We start from the raw sequence: 16773 nt of genomic DNA on the forward strand, positions 1-16773 counted from the left end.
TTGTGTATGAGTGTGTGCGAGTGTTTGTGAGTTTGTGCAAGTGTGTGCGAGTGTGCGTGCGAGTGCGTGCGAGTGAGTGCGGGTGTGTGCGAGTGTGTGTATGCGAGTCTGTGTGTGATTGTGTATGAGTGTGTGCGAGTGTGTGAGTTTGTGCGAGTGTGTGCGTGTGTGTGAGAGTGCGTGCGAATGCGTGCGAGTTCGTGCAAATGTGTGCGAGAGTGTTCGAGTGTGTGTGTGTGAGTGTGTGCGAAAGTGTGCGACTGTGTGTGTGCGATTGTGTATGGTGTGTGCGAGTGTGTGCGTGTGAGTGCGTGCGAGTGTATGCGAGTGTGCGCGAGTGTGTGTGAGTGTGTGTTTGCGAGTGTGTGTGCGAGTGTGTGCGAGTGTGTATGAGTGTATGTGCGAGTGTGTGTGCGAGTGTGTGCGTGCAAGTGTTTGCGTGCGAGTGTGTGCAAGTGTGTGTGAGTGTGTGCGAGTGTGTGTGCGAGTGTGTGCGAGTGTGTGCAAACGTGCCCGAGTGTGCGCGAGTGTGCACGAGTGAGTGGGTGCGAGTTTGTGCGAGTGTGTATGAGTGAGTGTGTGTGAGTGTGTGCGTGTGTGCGAGTTTGTGTGCGAGTGAGTGTGTGCGAATGTGTGCGAGTGTGTGCGAGTGTGTGAGTGTGTGTGAGTGTGCACGGGTGTGTGTGTGCGAGTGCGTGCGAGTGAGTGCGAGTGTGTGCAAATGTGTGCGAGCGTGTGTGAGTGTGTGAGTGTGTGTGAGTGTGCACAAGTGTGTGCGTGTGAGTGATTGTGTGTGAGTCTGTGCGAGTGTGTGCTTGCGAGTGTGTGTTAGTGTGCACGAGTGTGTGAGTGTGTGCGAGAGTGCGCGAGTGTGTTCGTGTGAGTAAGTGAGTGTGTGTGTGAGTGTGTGCGAGTGTGTGTGTGAGTGTGTATGACTGTGTGTGTGAGTGTGTGCGCGTGTGTGCGAGTGTATGTGCGAGTGTGTGCGAGTGTGTGTGCGAGTGTGTGTGTGAGTGTGTTTGAGTGTGTGCAAGTGTGTGCGAGTGTGTGTGCGAGTGCGTACGAGTGTGTGTGAGTGTGTGTAAGTATGTGTGCGAGTGCGTGATTGTGTGGGAGTGTGTGTGAGCATGTAGCACTGTATGTGCGAGTGTTTGTGAGTGTGTGCGGGTGTGTTCGAGTGTGTGTAAGTGTGTGAGTGTGTGTGAGTGTGAGTGCGAGTGTGTGCGTGTGAGTGAGTGTGTGTGTGAGTGTGTGCAAGTGTTTGCGAGTGTGTGTGTGTAGGACTGTGTGTGCGAGTGTGTGTGCGAGTGTGTGCGAATGTGTATGTGTGTATGTGCGAGTGTGTGCGAGTGTGTGCGAGTGTGTGTTGGAGTTTGTGCGAGTGTGTGCGAGTGTGTGTGTGAGTGTGTGTGCGAGTGTGTGCATGCGAGTGTGTGCGAGTGTGTGTGTGCGAGTGTGTGTGCGAGTGTGTGCGTGCGAGTGTGTGCGTGCGAGTGTGTGCGAGTGTGTGCGTGCGAGTGTGTGCGAGTGTGTGTGTGAGTGTGTGTGCGAGTGTGTGCATGCGAGTGTGTGCGAGTGTGTGTGTGCGAGTGTGTGCAAGTGTGTGCGAGTGAGTGTGTGCGAGTGTGTGTGCGAGTGTGTGCGTGCGAGTGTGTGCGAGTGTGTGCGTGCGAGTGTGTGCGAGTGTGTGCGACTGTGTGCGAGTGTGTGCGAGTGTGTGAGTGTGAGTGTGTGCGAATGTGTGCGAGTGTGTTTGCGCGAGTGTGCATGAGTGTGTGCATGTAAGTGTGTGCATGCGAGTGTGTGCGAGTGTGCTCAAGTGAATGGGTGAGAGTGTGTGCGAGTGTGTGTGAGTGTGTGCGAGTAAGTGTGTGTGAGTGTGTATGAGTGAGTGTGTGTGAGTGTGTGTGTGTGCGAGTTTGTGTGCGAGTGTGTGTGAGTGAGTGTGTGCGAGTGTGTGCGAGTTTGTGTGCGAGTGTTTGTGCGAATGTGTGCGTGCGAGTGTGTGTGTTCGAGTGTGTGCGCGCGAGTGTGTGCGCGCAAGTGTGTGTGCGAATGTGTGTGCGTGTGAGTGTGTGTGAGTGTGTATGAGTGTATGTGCGAGTGTGTGCCAGTGTGTGCGAGTGTGTGTGTGCGAGTGTGTGCAAGTGTGTGCGAGTGTGTGCGAGTGTGTGTGTGCGAGTGTGTGTGAAATTGTGTATGAGTGTGTGCGAGTGTTTGTGAGTTTGTGCAAGTGTGTGCGAGTGTGCGTGCGAGTGCATGCGAGTGAGTGCGGGTGTGTGCGAGTGTGTGTATGCGAGTCTGTGTGTGCTTGTGTATGAGTGTGTGCGAGTGTGTGAGTTTGTGCGAGTGTGTGCGTGTGTGTGCGTGTTCGTGCGAATGCGTGCGAGTTCGTGCAAATGTGTGCGAGAGTGTGCGAGTGAGTGTGTGTGAGTGTGTGCGAATGTGTGCGAGTGTGTGTGTGCGATTGTGTATGGTGTGTGCGAGTGTGTGTATGCGAGTCTGTGTGTGCTTGTGTATGAGTGTGTGCGAGTGTGTGAGTTTGTGCGAGTGTGTGCGAATGTGTGCGAGAGTGTGTGAGTGTGTGTGTGTGAGTGTGTGCGAATGTGTGCGAGTGTGTGTGTGCGATTGTGTATGGTGTGTGCGAGTGTGTGCGTGTGAGTGCGTGCGAGTGTATGCGAGTGTGCATGAGTGTGTGTGAGTGTGTGCGAGTGTGTGTGTGTGAGTGTGTGCGAATGTGTGCCAGTTTGTGCATACGAGTGTGTGCAAGTGAGTGCGAGTGTGTGCCAATGTGTGCGTGCGAGTGTGCGCAAGTGTGTGCGTGTGAGTGTGTGCGAGTGTGTGTGTGCGAGTGTGTGCGAGTGTGCTCGAGTGACTGGGTGCAAGTGTGTGCGAGTATGTGTGAGTGAGTGTGTGTGAGTGTCTGCGTGTGTGCGAGTTTGTGTGCGAGTGTGTGCGAGTGAGTGTGTGCGAATGTGTGTGAGTGTGTGCGAGTGTGTGCGTGCGAGTGTGTGCTAGTGTGTGCGTGCGAGTGTGTGCGAGTGTGTTAGTGTGTGTGCGAGTGTGTGTGTGCGAGTGTGTGCGTGCGAGTGTGTGCGAGTGTGCTCGAGTGAGTGGGTGCGAGTGGGTGCGAGTGTGTGTGAGTGTGTGCGTGGGTGCGAGTTTGTGTGCGAGTGAGTGTGTGTGATTGTGTGTGAGTGTGTGCGAGTGTGTGTAAGTGTGTGTGCGAGTGCGTGCGTGTGAGTGTGTGCGTGCGAGTGTGTGCGTGCGAGTGTGTGTGTGTGCGAGTGAGTGTGTGCGAGTGTGTATGAGTGAGTGTGTTTGAGTGTGTGCCAGTTTGTGTGTGGGTGGAGTGTGTGAGTGTGTGTGAGTGTGTGTGAGTTTGTAGGACTGTATGTGCGAGTGTTTGCGAGTGTGTGCGAGTGTGTTCGAGTGTGTGTGCGAGTGTGTGTGCGAGAGTGTGCGAGTGTGTGCGAGTGTGTGCAAATGTGCCCGAGTGTGCGCGAGTGTGCACGAGTGAGTGAGTGCGAGTGTGTATAAGTGAGTGTGTGTGCGTGTGTGCGAGTTAGTGTGCGAGTGAGTGTGTGCGAATGTGTGCGTGCGAGTGTGCGCAAGTGTGTGCGTGTGAGTGTGTGCGAGTGTGTGTGTGCGAGTGTGTGCGAGTGTGCTCGAGTGACTGGGTGCAAGTGTGTGCGAGTATGTGTGAGTGAGTGTGTGTGAGTGTCTGCGTGTGTGCGAGTTTGTGTGCGAGTGTGTGCGAGTTTGTGTGCGAGTGTGTGCGAGTGAGTGTGTGCGAATGTGTGCGAGTGTGTGCGAGTGTGTGCGTGCGAGTGTGTGCTAGTGTGTGCGTGCGAGTGTGTGCGAGTGTGTTAGTGTGTGTGCGAGTGTGTGCGTGTGAGTGTGTGCGTGCGAGTGTGTGCGAGTGTGCTCGAGTGAGTGGGTGCGAGTGTGTGTGAGTGTGTGCGTGGGTGCGAGTTTGTGTGCGAGTGAGTGTGTGTGAATGTGTGTGAGTGTGTGCGAGTGTGTGTAAGTGTGTGTGCGAGTGCGTGCGTGTGAGTGTGTGCGTGCGAGTGTGTGCGTGCGAGTGTGTGCGAGTGTGCTCGAGTGAGTGGGTGCGAGTGTGTATGAGTGAGTGTGTGTGAGTGTGTGCGTGGGTGCGAGATTGTGTGCGAGTGAGTGTGTGTGAATGTGTGTGAGTGTGTGCGAGTGTGTGTAAGTGTGTGTGCAAGTGAGTGCATGCGAGTGTTTGCATGCGAGTGTGTGCGTGCGAGTGTGTGCAAGTGTGAGTGAGTGTGTGCGAGTGTGTGCGAGTGTGTGTGCGAGTGTGTGTGCGAGAGTGTGCGAGTGTGTGCGAGTGTGTGCATATGTGCCCGAGTGTGCGCGAGTGTGCACGAGTGAGTGAGTGCGAGTGTGTATAAGTGAGTGTGTGTGCGTGTGTGCGAGTTAGTGTGCGAGTGAGTGTGTGCGAATGTGTGCGAGTGTGTGCGAGTGTTTCTGTGCGAGTGTGTGTGAGAGTGTGTGCGTGCGAGTGTGTGCGTGCGAGTGTGTGTGAGTGTGAGTGAGTGTGTGCGAGTGTGTGTGCGAGTGTGTGTGCGAGTGTGTGTGTGTGAGTGTGAGCGAGTGTGTATGAGTGTATGTGCGAGTGTGTGCAAGTGTGTGTGAGTGTGTGCGAGTGTGTGTGTGAGTGTGTGTGAGTGTGTGCGAGTGTGTGTACGAGTGTGTGCGATTGTGCATAAGTGTGTGCGAGCGTGTGCGAGTGTGTGTGAGTGTGTGTGCGAGTGTGTGCGAGTGAGTGTGTGTGAATGTGTGTGAGTGTGTGCGAGTGTGTGTAAGTGTGTGTGCAAGTGAGTGCATGCGAGTGTTTGCATGCGAGTGTGTGCGTGCGAGTGTGTGCAAGTGTGAGTGAGTGTGTGCGAGTGTGTGCGAGTGTGTGTGCGAGTGTGTGTGCGAGAGTGTGCGAGTGTGTGCGAGTGTGTGCATATGTGCCCGAGTGTGCGCGAGTGTGCACGAGTGAGTGAGTGCGAGTGTGTATAAGTGAGTGTGTGTGCGTGTGTGCGAGTTAGTGTGCGAGTGAGTGTGTGCGAATGTGTGCGAGTGTGTGCGAGTGTTTCTGTGCGAGTGTGTGTGAGAGTGTGTGCGTGCGAGTGTGTGCGTGCGAGTGTGTGTGAGTGTGAGTGAGTGTGTGCGAGTGTGTGTGCGAGTGTGTGTGCGAGTGTGTGTGTGTGAGTGTGAGCGAGTGTGTATGAGTGTATGTGCGAGTGTGTGCAAGTGTGTGTGAGTGTGTGCGAGTGTGTGTGTGAGTGTGTGTGAGTGTGTGCGAGTGTGTGTACGAGTGTGTGCGATTGTGCATAAGTGTGTGCGAGCGTGTGCGAGTGTGTGTGAGTGTGTGTGCGAGTGTTTGTGTGTGAGTGTGAGCGAGTGTGTATGAGTGTGTGTGCGAGTGTGTGCAAGTGTGTGTGAGTGTGTGCGAGTGTGCATAAGTGTGTGCGAGTGTGCATGAGTGTGTGCGAGTGTGTGCGATTGTGTATGTGAGTGTGTAGGACTTTCTGTGCGAGTGTTTAGGAGTGTGTGTGTGAGTGTGTGAAATTGTGTGCGAGTGTGTGCAAGTGTGTGCGTGCGAGTGTGTGCGAGTGTGTGTGCGAGTGTGTGCAAATGTACCCGAGTGTGCGCGAGTGTGCACGAGTGAGTGGGTGCGAGTGTGTGTGAGTGTGTGCATGTAAGTGTGTGCGAGCATGTGCGAGTGTGTGTGAGTGTGTGTGCGAGTGTGTGTGTGTGAGTGTGAGCGAGTGTGTATGAGTGTATGTGCGAGTGTGTGCAAGTGTGTGTGAGTGTGTGCGAGTGTGTGTGTGAGTGTGTGTGAGTGTGTGCGAGTGTGTGTACGAGTGTGTGCGATTGTGCATAAGTGTGTGCGAGCGTGTGCGAGTGTGTGTGAGTGTGTGTGCGAGTGTGTGTGTGTGAGTGTGAGCGAGTGTGTATGAGTGTGTGTGCGAGTGTGTGCAAGTGTGTGTGAGTGTGTGCGAGTGTGCATAAGTGTGTGCGAGTGTGCATGAGTGTGTGCGAGTGTGTGCGATTGTGTGTGTGAGTGTGTAGGACTTTCTGTGCGAGTGTTTAGGAGTGTGTGTGTGAGTGTGTGAAATTGTGTGCGAGTGTGTGCAAGTGTGTGCGTGCGAGTGTGTGCGAGTGTGTGCGACTGTGTGCGAGTGTGTGCGAGTGTGTGAGTGTGAGTGTGTGCGTGCGAGTGTGTGCGAGTGTGCTCGAGTGAGTGGGTGCGAGTGTGTATGAGTGAGTGTGTGTGAGTGTGTGCGTGGGTGCGAGATTGTGTGCAAGTGAGTGTGTGTGAATGTGTGTGAGTGTGTGCGAGTGTGTGTAAGTGTGTGTGCAAGTGCGTGCATGCGAGTGTTTGCGTGCGAGTGTGTGCGTGCGAGTGTGTGCAAGTGTGAGTGAGTGTGTGCAAGTGTGAGTGAGTGTGTGCGAGTGTGTGTGCGAGTGTGTGCGAGAGTGTGCGAGTGTTTGCGAGTGTGTGCAAATGTGCCCGAGTGTGCGCGAGTGTGCACGAGTGAGTGAGTGCGAGTGTGTATAAGTGAGTGTGTGTGCGTGTGTGCGAGTTAGTGTGCGAGTGAGTGTGTGCGAATGTGTGCGAGTGTGTCTGTGCGAGTGTGTGTGCAATTGTGTATGAGTGTGTGCGAGTGTTTGTGAGTTTGTGCAAGTGTGTGCGAGTGTGCGTGCGAGTGCATGCGAGTGAGTGTGGGTGTGTGCGAGTGTGTGTATGCGAGTCTGTGTGTGATTGTGTATGAGTGTGTGCGAGTGTGTGAGTTTGTGCGAGTGTGTGCGTGTGTGTGCGAGTGCGTGCGAATGCATGCAAGTTCTTGCAAATGTGTGCGAGAGTGTGCGAGTGTGTGTGTGTGAGTGTGTGCGAATGTGTGCGAGTGTGTGTGTGCGATTGTGTATGGTGTGTGCGAGTGTGTGCGTGTGAGTGCGTGCGAGTGTATGCGAGTGTGCGCGAGTGTGTGTGAGTGTGTGCGAGTGCGTGTGTGTGCGAGTGCGTGCGAGTGCGTGCAAATGTGTGCGAGAGTGTGCGAGTTTGTGTGTGTGAGTGTGTGAGTGTGTGCAAATGTGTGCCAGTTTGTGCGTACGAGTGTGTGCAAGTGAGTGCGAGTGTGTGCGAATGTGTGCGTGCGAGTGTGCGCGAGTGTGTGCGTGTGAGTGTGTGCGAGTGTGTGTGTGCGAGTGTGTGCGAGTGTGCTCGAGTGACTGGGTGCAAGTGTGTGCGAGTATGTGTGAGTGAGTGTGTGTGAGTGTCTGCGTGTGTGCGAGTTTGTGTGCGAGTGTGTGCGAGTTTGTGTGCGAGTGTGTGCGAGTGAGTGTGTGTGAGTGTCTGCGTGTGTGCGAGTTTGTGTGCGAGTGTGTGCGAGTGTGTGCGAGTTTGTGTGTGAGTGTGTGCGAGTGAGTGTGTGCGAATGTGTGCGAGTGTGTGCGAGTGTGTGCGAGTGTGTGTGTGCCAGTGTGTGTGCAATTGTGTATGAGTGTGTGCGAGTGTTTGTGAGTTTGTGCAAGTGTGTGCGAGTGTGCGTGAGAGTGCATGCGAGTGAGTGCGGGTGTGTGCGAGTGTGTGTATGCGAGTCTGTGTGTGATTGTGTATGAGTGTGTGCGAGTGTGTGAGTTTGTGCGAATGCGTGCGAGTTCGTGCAAATGTGTGCGAGAGTGTGTGTGCGAGTGCGTGCGAATGTGTGCGAGTTCGTGCAAATGTGTGCGAGAGTGTGCGAGTGTGTGTGTGTGATTGTGTGTGAATGTGTGCGAGTGTGTGTGTGCGATTGTGTATGGTGTGTGCGAGTGTGTGCGTGTGAGTGCGTGCGAGTGTATGCGAGTGTGCGCGAGTGTGTGTGAGTGTGTGCGAGTGTGTGTGTGTGAGTGTGTGTGTGTGAGTGTGTGCGAATGTGTGCCAGTTTGTGCGTACGAGTGTGTGCAAGTGAGTCCGAGTGTGTGCCAATGTGTGCGTGCGAGTGTGTACGAGTGTGTGCGTGTGAGTGTGTGCGAGTGTGTGTGTGCGAGTGTGTGCGAGTGTGCTCGAGTGACTGGGTGCAAGTGTGTGCGAGTATGTGTGAGTGAGTGTGTGTGAGTGTCTGCGTGCGTGCGAGTGAGTGCGAGTGTGTGCAAATGTGTGCGAGCGTGTGTGAGTGTGTGAGTGTGTGTGAGTGTGCACGAGTGTGTGTGTGTGAGTGATTGTGTGTGAGTCTGTGCGAGTGTGTGCTTGCGAGTGTGTGCTAGTGTGCACGAGTGTGTGAGTGTGTGCGAGAGTGCGCGAGTGTGTGCGTGTGAGTAAGTGAGTGTGTGTGTGAGTGTGTGCGAGTGTGTGTGTGAGTGTGTATGACTGTGTGTGCGAGTGTGTGCGCGTGTGTGCGAGTGTATGTGCGAGTGTGTGCGAGTGTGTGTGCGAGTGTGTGTGTGAGTGTGTTTGAGTGTGTGCAAGTGTGTGCGAGTGTGTGTGCGAGTGCGTACGAGTGTGTGTGAGTGTGTGTAAGTATGTGTGCGAGTGTGTGATTGTGTGGGAGTGTGTGTGAGCTTGTAGCACTGTATGTGCGAGTGTTTGTGAGTGTGTGCGGGTGTGTTCGAGTGTGTGTAAGTGTGTGAGTGTGTGTGAGTGCGAGTGTGTGCGTGTGAGTGAGTGTGTGTGTGAGTGTGTGCAAGTGTTTGCGAGTGTGTGTGTGAGTGTGTAGGACTGTGTGTGCGAGTGTGTGTGCGAGTGTGTGCGAATGTGTATGTGTGTATGTGCGAGTGTGTGCGAGTGTGTGCGAGTGTGTGTGCGAGTGTTTGTGAGTGTGTAAGAGTGTGTGTTGGAGTTTGTGCGAGTGTGTGCGAGTGTGTGTGTGAGTGTGTGTGCGAGTGTGTGCATGCGAGTGTGTGCGAGTGTGTGCGTGCGAGTGTGTGCGAGTGTGTGCGTGCGAGTGTGTGCGAGTGTGTGCGACTGTGTGCGAGTGTGTGCGAGTGTGTGAGTGTGAGTGTGTGCGAATGTGTGCGAGTGTGTTTGCACGAGTGTGCACGAGTGTGTGCATGTAAGTGTGTGCATGCGAGTGTGTGCGAGTGTGCTCAAGTGAATGGGTGAGAGTGTGTGCGAGTGTGTGTGAGTGTGTGCGAGTAAGTGTGTGTGAGTGTGTATGAGTGAGTGTGTGTGAGTGTGTGTGTGCGAGTTTGTGTGCGAGTGTGTGAGTGAGTGTGTGCGAGTGTGTGCGAGTTTGTGTGCGAGTGTTTGTGCGAATGTGTGCGTGCGAGTGTGTGTGTTCGAGTGTGTGCGTGCGAGTGTGTGCGCGCAAGTGTGTGTGCGAATGTGTGTGCGTGTGAGTGTGTGTGAGTGTGTATGAGTGTATGTGCGAGTGTGTGCCAGTGTGTGCGAGTGTGTGTGTGCGAGTGTGTGCAAGTGTGTGCGAGTGTGTGCGAGTGTGTGTGTGCGAGTGTGTGTGCAATTGTGTATGAGTGTGTGCGAGTGTTTGTGAGTTTGTGCAAGTGTGTGCGAGTGTGCGTGCGAGTGCATGCGAGTGAGTGCGGGTGTGTGCGAGTGTGTGTATGCGAGTCTGTGTGTGCTTGTGTATGAGTGTGTGCGAGTGTGTGAGTTTGTGCGAGTGTGTGCGTGTGTGTGCGAGTGCGTGCGAATGCGTGCGAGTTCGTGCAAATGTGTGCGAGAGTGTGCGAGTGTGTGTGTGTGAGTGTGTGCGAATGTGTGCGAGTGTGTGTGTGCGATTGTGTATGGTGTGTGTGAGTGTGTGTGTGTCAGTGTGTGCGAATGTGTGCGAGTTTGTGTGCGAGTGTGTGCGAGTGAGTGTGTGCGAATGTGTGCGAATGTGTGCGAGTGTGTGCGTGCGAGTGTGTGCTAGTGTGTGCGTGCGAGTGTGTGTGAGTGTGTTAGTGTGTGTGCGAGTGTGTGCGTGCGAGTGTGTGCGTGCGAGTGTGTGCGAGTGTGCTCGAGTGAGTGGGTGCGAGTGGGTGCGAGTGTGTGTGAGTGTGTGCGTGGGTGCGAGTTTGTGTGCGAGTGAGTGTGTGTGAATGTGTGTGAGTGTGTGCGGGTGTGTGTGCGAGTGCGTGCGTGCGAGTGTGTGCGTGCGAGTGTGTGCGAGTGTGCTCGAGTGAGTGGGTGCGAGTGTGTATGAGTGAGTGTGTGTGAGTGTGTGCGTGGGTGCGAGATTGTGTGCGAGTGAGTGTGTGTGAATGTGTGTGAGTGTGTGCGAGTGTGTGTAAGTGTGTGTGCAAGTGCGTGCATGCGAGTGTTTGCGTGCGAGTGTGTGCGTGTGAGTGTGTGCAAGTGTGAGTGAGTGTGTGCGAGTGTGTGTGCGAGTGTGTGTGCGAGTGTGTGTGCGAGAGTGTGCGAGTGTGTGCGAGTGTGTGCAAATGTGCCCGAGTGTGCGCGAGTGTGCACGAGTGAGTGAGTGCGAGTGTGTATAAGTGAGTGTGTGTGCGTGTGTGCGAGTTAGTGTGCGAGTGAGTGTGTGCGAATGTGTGCGAGTGTGTGCGAGTGTTTCTGTGCGAGTGTGTGTGCGAGTGTGTGCGTGCGAGTGTGTGCGTGCGAGTGTGTGTGAGTGTGAGTGAGTGTGTGCGAGTGTGTGCGAGTGTATGTGCGAGTGTGTGCGAGTGTGTGTGCGAGTGTGTGTGTGAGTGTGTTTGAGTGTGTGCGAGTGTGTGCGAGTGTGTGCAAATGTGCCCGAGTGTGCGCGAGTGTGCACGAGTGAGTGGGTGCGAGTGTGTGTGAGTGTGTGCATGTAAGTGTGTGCGAGCGTGTGCGAGTGTGTGTGAGTGTGTGTGCGAGTGTGTGTGTGTGAGTGTGAGCGAGTGTGTATGAGTGTGTGTGCGAGTGTGTGCAAGTGTGTGTGAGTGTGTGCGAGTGTGCATAAGTGTGTGCGAGTGTGCATGAGTGTGTGCGAGTGTGTGCGATTGTGTGTGTGAGTGTGTAGGCCTTTCTGTGCGAGTGTTTAGGAGTGTGTGTGTGAGTGTGTGAAAGTGTGTGCGAGTGTGTGCAAGTGTGTGCATGCGAGTGTGTGCGAGTGTGTGCGAAAGTGTGCGAGTGTGTGCGAGTGTGTGAGTGTGTGTGTGTGCGAATGTGTGCGAGTGTGTGTGTGCGAGTGTGCACGAGTTTGTGCATGTAAGTGTGTGCATGCGAGTGTGTGCGAGTGTGCTTGAGTGAATGGGTGAGAGTGTTTGCGATTGTGTGTGAGTGTGTGCGAGTAAGTGTGTGTGAGTGTGTATGAGTGAGTGTGTGTGAGTGTGTGTGTGCGAGTTTGTGAGCGAGTGTGTGTGAGTGAGTGTGTGCGAGTGTGTGCGAGTTTGTGTGCGAGTGTTTGTGCGAGTGTGTGCGTGCGAGTGTGTGTTCGAGTGTGTGCGCGCGAGTGTGTGTGCGAATGTGTGTGCGTGTGAGTGTGTGCGAGTGTGTATGAGTGTATGTGCGAGTGTGTGCCAGTGTGTGCGAGTGTGTGTGTGCCAGTGTGTGTGCCATTGTGTATGAGTGTGTGCGAGTGTTTGTGAGTTTGTGCAAGTGTGTGCGAGTGTGCGTGCGAGTGCATGCGAGTGAGTGCGGGTGTGTGCGAGTGTGTGTATGCGAGTCTGTGTGTGATTGTATATGAGTGTGTGCGAGTGTGTGAGTTTGTGCGAGTTTGTGCGTGTGTGTGCGAGTGCGTGCGAGTGCGTGCAAATGTGTGCGAGAGTGTGCGAGTTTGTGTGTGTGAGTGTGTGTGTGAGTGTGTGCGAATGTGTGCCAGTTTGTGCGTACGAGTGTGTGAAAGTGAGTGCGAGTGTGTGCGAATGTGTGCGTGCGAGTGTGAGCGAGTGTGTGCGTGTGAGTGTGTGCGAGTGTGTGTGTGCGAGTGTGTGCGAGTGTGCTCGAGTGACTGGGTGCAAGTTTGTGCGAGTATGTGTGAGTGAGTGTGTGTGAGTGTCTGCGTGTGTGCGAGTTTGTGTGCGAGTGTGTGCGAGTTTGTGTGTGAGTGTGTGCGAGTGAGTGTGTGCGAATGTGTGCGAGTGTGTGCGAGTCTGTGCGAGTGTGTGTGTGCCAGTGTGTGTGCAATTGTGTATGAGTGTGTGCGAGTGTTTGTGAGTTTGTGCAAGTGTGTGCGAGTGTGCGTGCGAGTGCGTGCGAGTGAGTGCGGGTGTGTGCGAGTGTGTGTATGCGAGTCTGTGTGTGATTGTGTATGAGTGTGTGCGAGTGTGTGAGTTTGTGCGAGTGTGTGCGTGTGTGTGAGAGTGCGTGCGAATGCGTGCGAGTTCGTGCAAATGTGTGCGAGAGTGTTCGAGTGTGTGTGTGTGAGTGTGTGCGAAAGTGTGCGACTGTGTGTGTGCGATTGTGTATGGTGTGTGCGAGTGTGTGCGTGTGAGTGCGTGCGAGTGTATGCGAGTGTGCGCGAGTGTGTGTGAGTGTGTGTTTGCGAGTGTGTGTGCGAGTGTGTGCGAGTGTGTATGAGTGTATGTGCGAGTGTGTGTGCGAGTGTGTGCGTGCAAGTGTTTGCGTGCGAGTGTGTGCAAGTGTGTGTGAGTGTGTGCGAGTGTGTGTGCGAGTGTGTGCGAGTGTGTGCAAACGTGCCCGAGTGTGCGCGAGTGTGCACGAGTGAGTGGGTGCGAGTTTGTGCGAGTGTGTATGAGTGAGTGTGTGTGAGTGTGTGCGTGTGTGCAAGTTTGTGTGCGAGTGAGTGTGTGCGAATGTGTGCGAGTGTGTGCGAGTGTGTGAGTGTGTGTGAGTGTGCACGAGTGTGTGTGTGCGAGTGCGTGCGAGTGAGTGCGAGTGTGTGCAAATGTGTGCGAGCGTGTGTGAGTGTGTGAGTGTGTGTGAGTGTGCACAAGTGTGTGCGTGTGAGTGATTGTGTGTGAGTCTGTGCGAGTGTGTGCTTGCGAGTGTGTGTTAGTGTGCACGAGTGTGTGAGTGTGTGCGAGAGTGCGCGAGTGTGTTCGTGTGAGTAAGTGAGTGTGTGTGTGAGTGTGTGCGAGTGTGTGTGTGAGTGTGTATGACTGTGTGTGTGAGTGTGTGCGCGTGTGTGCGAGTGTATGTGCGAGTGTGTGCGAGTGTGTGTGCGAGTGTGTGTGTGAGTGTGTTTGAGTGTGTGCAAGTGTGTGCGAGTGTGTGTGCGAGTGCGTACGAGTGTGTGTGAGTGTGTGTAAGTATGTGTGCGAGTGCGTGATTGTGTGGGAGTGTGTGTGAGCATGTAGCACTGTATGTGCGAGTGTTTGTGAGTGTGTGCGGGTGTGTTCGAGTGTGTGTAAGTGTGTGAGTGTGTGTGAGTGTGAGTGCGAGTGTGTGCGTGTGAGTGAGTGTGTGCGAGTGTGTGCGAGTGTGTGTGTGTAGGACTGTGTGTGCGAGTGTGTGTGCGAGTGTGTGCGAATGTGTATGTGTGTATGTGCGAGTGTGTGCGAGTGTGTGCGAGTGTGTGTTGGAGTTTGTGCGAGTGTGTGCGAGTGTGTGTGTGAGTGTGTGTGCGAGTGTGTGCATGCGAGTGTGTGCGAGTGTGTGTGTGCGAGTGTGTGTGCGTGCGAGTGTGTGCGAGTGTGTGCGTGCGAGTGTGTGCGAGTGTGTGTGTGAGTGTGTGTGCGAGTGTGTGCATGCGAGTGTGTGCGAGTGTGTGTGTGCGAGTGTGTGCAAGTGTGTGCGAGTGAGTGTGTGCGAGTGTGTGTGCGAGTGTGTGCGTGCGAGTGTGTGCGAGTGTGTGCGTGCGAGTGTGTGCGAGTGTGTGCGACTGTGTGCGAGTGTGTGCGAGTGTGTGAGTGTGAGTGTGTGCGAATGTGTGCGAGTGTGTTTGCGCGAGTTTGCACGAGTGTGTGCATGTAAGTGTGTGCATGCGAGTGTGTGCGAGTGTGCTCAAGTGAATGGGTGAGAGTGTGTGCGAGTGTGTGTGAGTGTGTGCGAGTAAGTGTGTGTGAGTGTGTATGAGTGAGTGTGTGTGAGTGTGTGTGTGTGCGAGTTTGTGTGCGAGTGTGTGTGAGTGAGTGTGTGCGAGTGTGTGCGAGTTTGTGTGCGAGTGTTTGTGCGAATGTGTGCGTGCGAGTGTGTGTGTTCGAGTGTGTGCGCGCGAGTGTGTGCGCGCAAGTGTGTGTGCGAATGTGTGTGCGTGTGAGTGTGTGTGAGTGTGTATGAGTGTATGTGCGAGTGTGTGCCAGTGTGTGCGAGTGTGTGTGTGCGAGTGTGTGCAAGTGTGTGCGAGTGTGTGCGAGTGTGTGTGTGCGAGTGTGTGTGAAATTGTGTATGAGTGTGTGCGAGTGTTTGTGAGTTTGTGCAAGTGTGTGCGAGTGTGCGTGCGAGTGCATGCGAGTGAGTGCGGGTGTGTGCGAGTGTGTGTATGCGAGTCTGTGTGTGCTTGTGTATGAGTGTGTGCGAGTGTGTGAGTTTGTGCGAGTGTGTGCGTGTGTGTGCGTGTTCGTGCGAATGCGTGCGAGTTCGTGCAAATGTGTGCGAGAGTGTGCGAGTGAGTGTGTGTGAGTGTGTGCGAATGTGTGCGAGTGTGTGTGTGCGATTGTGTATGGTGTGTGCGAGTGTGTGTATGCGAGTCTGTGTGTGCTTGTGTATGAGTGTGTGCGAGTGTGTGAGTTTGTGCGAGTGTGTGCGAATGTGTGCGAGAGTGTGTGAGTGTGTGTGTGTGAGTGTGTGCGAATGTGTGCGAGTGTGTGTGTGCGATTGTGTATGGTGTGTGCGAGTGTGTGCGTGTGAGTGCGTGCGAGTGTATGCGAGTGTGCGTGAGTGTGTGTGAGTGTGTGCGAGTGTGTGTGTGTGAGTGTGTGCGAATGTGTGCCAGTTTGTGCGTACGAGTGTGTGCAAGTGAGTGCGAGTGTGTGCCAATGTGTGCGTGCGAGTGTGCGCAAGTGTGTGCGTGTGAGTGTGTGCGAGTGTGTGTGTGCGAGTGTGTGCGAGTGTGCTCGAGTGACTGGGTGCAAGTGTGTGCGAGTATGTGTGAGTGAGTGTGTGTGAGTGTCTGCGTGTGTGCGAGTTTGTGTGCGAGTGTGTGCGAGTGAGTGTGTGCGAATGTGTGTGAGTGTGTGCGAGTGTGTGCGTGCGAGTGTGTGCTAGTGTGTGCGTGCGAGTGTGTGCGAGTGTGTTAGCGTGTGTGCGAGTGTGTGTGTGCGAGTGTGTGCGTGCGAGTGTGTGCGAGTGTGCTCGAGTGAGTGGGTGCGAGTGGGTGCGAGTGTGTGTGAGTGTGTGCGTGGGTGCGAGTTTGTGTGCGAGTGAGTGTGTGTGATTGTGTGTGAGTGTGTGCGAGTGTGTGTAAGTGTGTGTGCGAGTGCGTGCGTGTGAGTGTGTGCGTGCGAGTGTGTGCGTGCGAGTGTGTGTGTGTGCAAGTGAGTGTGTGCGAGTGTGTATGAGTGAGTGTGTTTGAGTGTGTGCCAGTTTGTGTGTGGGTGGAGTGTGTGAGTGTGTGTGAGTGTGTGTGAGTTTGTAGGACTGTATGTGCGAGTGTTTGCGAGTGTGTGCGAGTGTGTTCGAGTGTGTGTGCGAGTGTGTGTGCGAGAGTGTGCGAGTGTGTGCGAGTGTGTGCAAATGTGCCCGAGTGTGCGCGAGTGTGCACGAGTGAGTGAGTGCGAGTGTGTATAAGTGAGTGTGTGTGCGTGTGTGCGAGTTAGTGTGCGAGTGAGTGTGTGCGAATGTGTGCGAGTGTGTGCGAGTGTTTCTGTGCGAGTGTGTGTGCGAGTGTGTGCGTGCGAGTGTGTGTGAGTGTGAGTGAGTGTGTGCGAGTGTGTTTGCGAGTGTGTGTGCGAGTGTGTGCAAATGTGCACGAGTGTGCGCGAGTGTGCACGAGTGAGTGGGTGCGAGTGTGTGTGAGTGTGTGCATGTAAGTGTGTGCGAGCGTGTGCGAGTGTGTGTGAGTGTGTGTGCGAGTGTGTGTGTGTGTGTGAGCGAGTGTGTATGAGTGTGTGTGCGAGTGTGTGCAAGTGTGTGTGAGTGTGTGCGAGTGTGCATAAGTGTGTGCGAGTGTGTGCGAGTGTGTGTGCGAGTGTGCATGAGTGTGTGCGAGTGTGTGCGATTGTGTGTGTGAGTGTGTAGGACTTTCTGTGCGAGTGTTTAGGAATGTGTGTGTGAGTGTGTGAAAGTGTGTGCGAGTAAGTGTGTGTGAGTGTGTATGAGTGAGTGTGTGTGAGTGTGTGTGTGCGAGTTTGTGTGCGAGTGTGTGTGAGTGAGTGTGTGCGAGTGTGTGCGAGTTTGTGTGCGAGTGTTTGTGCGAATGTGTGCGTGCGAGTGTGTGTGTTCGAGTGTGTGCGCGCGAGTGTGTGCGCGCAAGTGTGTGTGCGAATGTGTGTGCGTGTGAGTGTGTGTGAGTGTGTATGAGTGTATGTGCGAGTGTGTGCCAGTGTGTGCGAGTGTGTGTGTGCGAGTGTGTGCAAGTGTGTGCGAGTGTGTGCGAGTGTGTGTGTGCGAGTGTGTGTGCAATTGTGTATGAGTGTGTGCGAGTGTTTGTGAGTTTGTGCAAGTGTGTGCGAGTGTGAGTGCGAGTGCATGCGAGTGAGTGCGGGTGTGTGCGAGTGTGTGTATGCGAGTCTGTGTGTGCTTGTGTATGAGTGTGTGCGAGTGTGTGAGTTTGTGCGAGTGTGTGCGAATGTGTGCGAGAGTGTGTGAGTGTGTGTGTGTGAGTGTGTGCGAATGTGTGCGAGTGTGTGTGTGCGATTGTGTATGGTGTGTGCGAGTGTGTGCGTGTGAGTGCGTGCGAGTGTATGCGAGTGTGCGCGAGTGTGTGCGAGTGTGTGTGTGTGAGTGTGTGCGAATGTGTGCCAGTTTGTGCGTACGAGTGTGTGCAAGTGAGTGCGAGTGTGTGCCAATGTGTG

This window comes from Phyllobates terribilis, unplaced genomic scaffold, assembly GCF_046119375.1.
Source record: "Phyllobates terribilis strain yellow unplaced genomic scaffold, ASM4611937v1 Scaffold_101__1_contigs__length_5897712, whole genome shotgun sequence".
NCBI lineage: Eukaryota > Metazoa > Chordata > Amphibia > Anura > Dendrobatidae > Phyllobates > Phyllobates terribilis.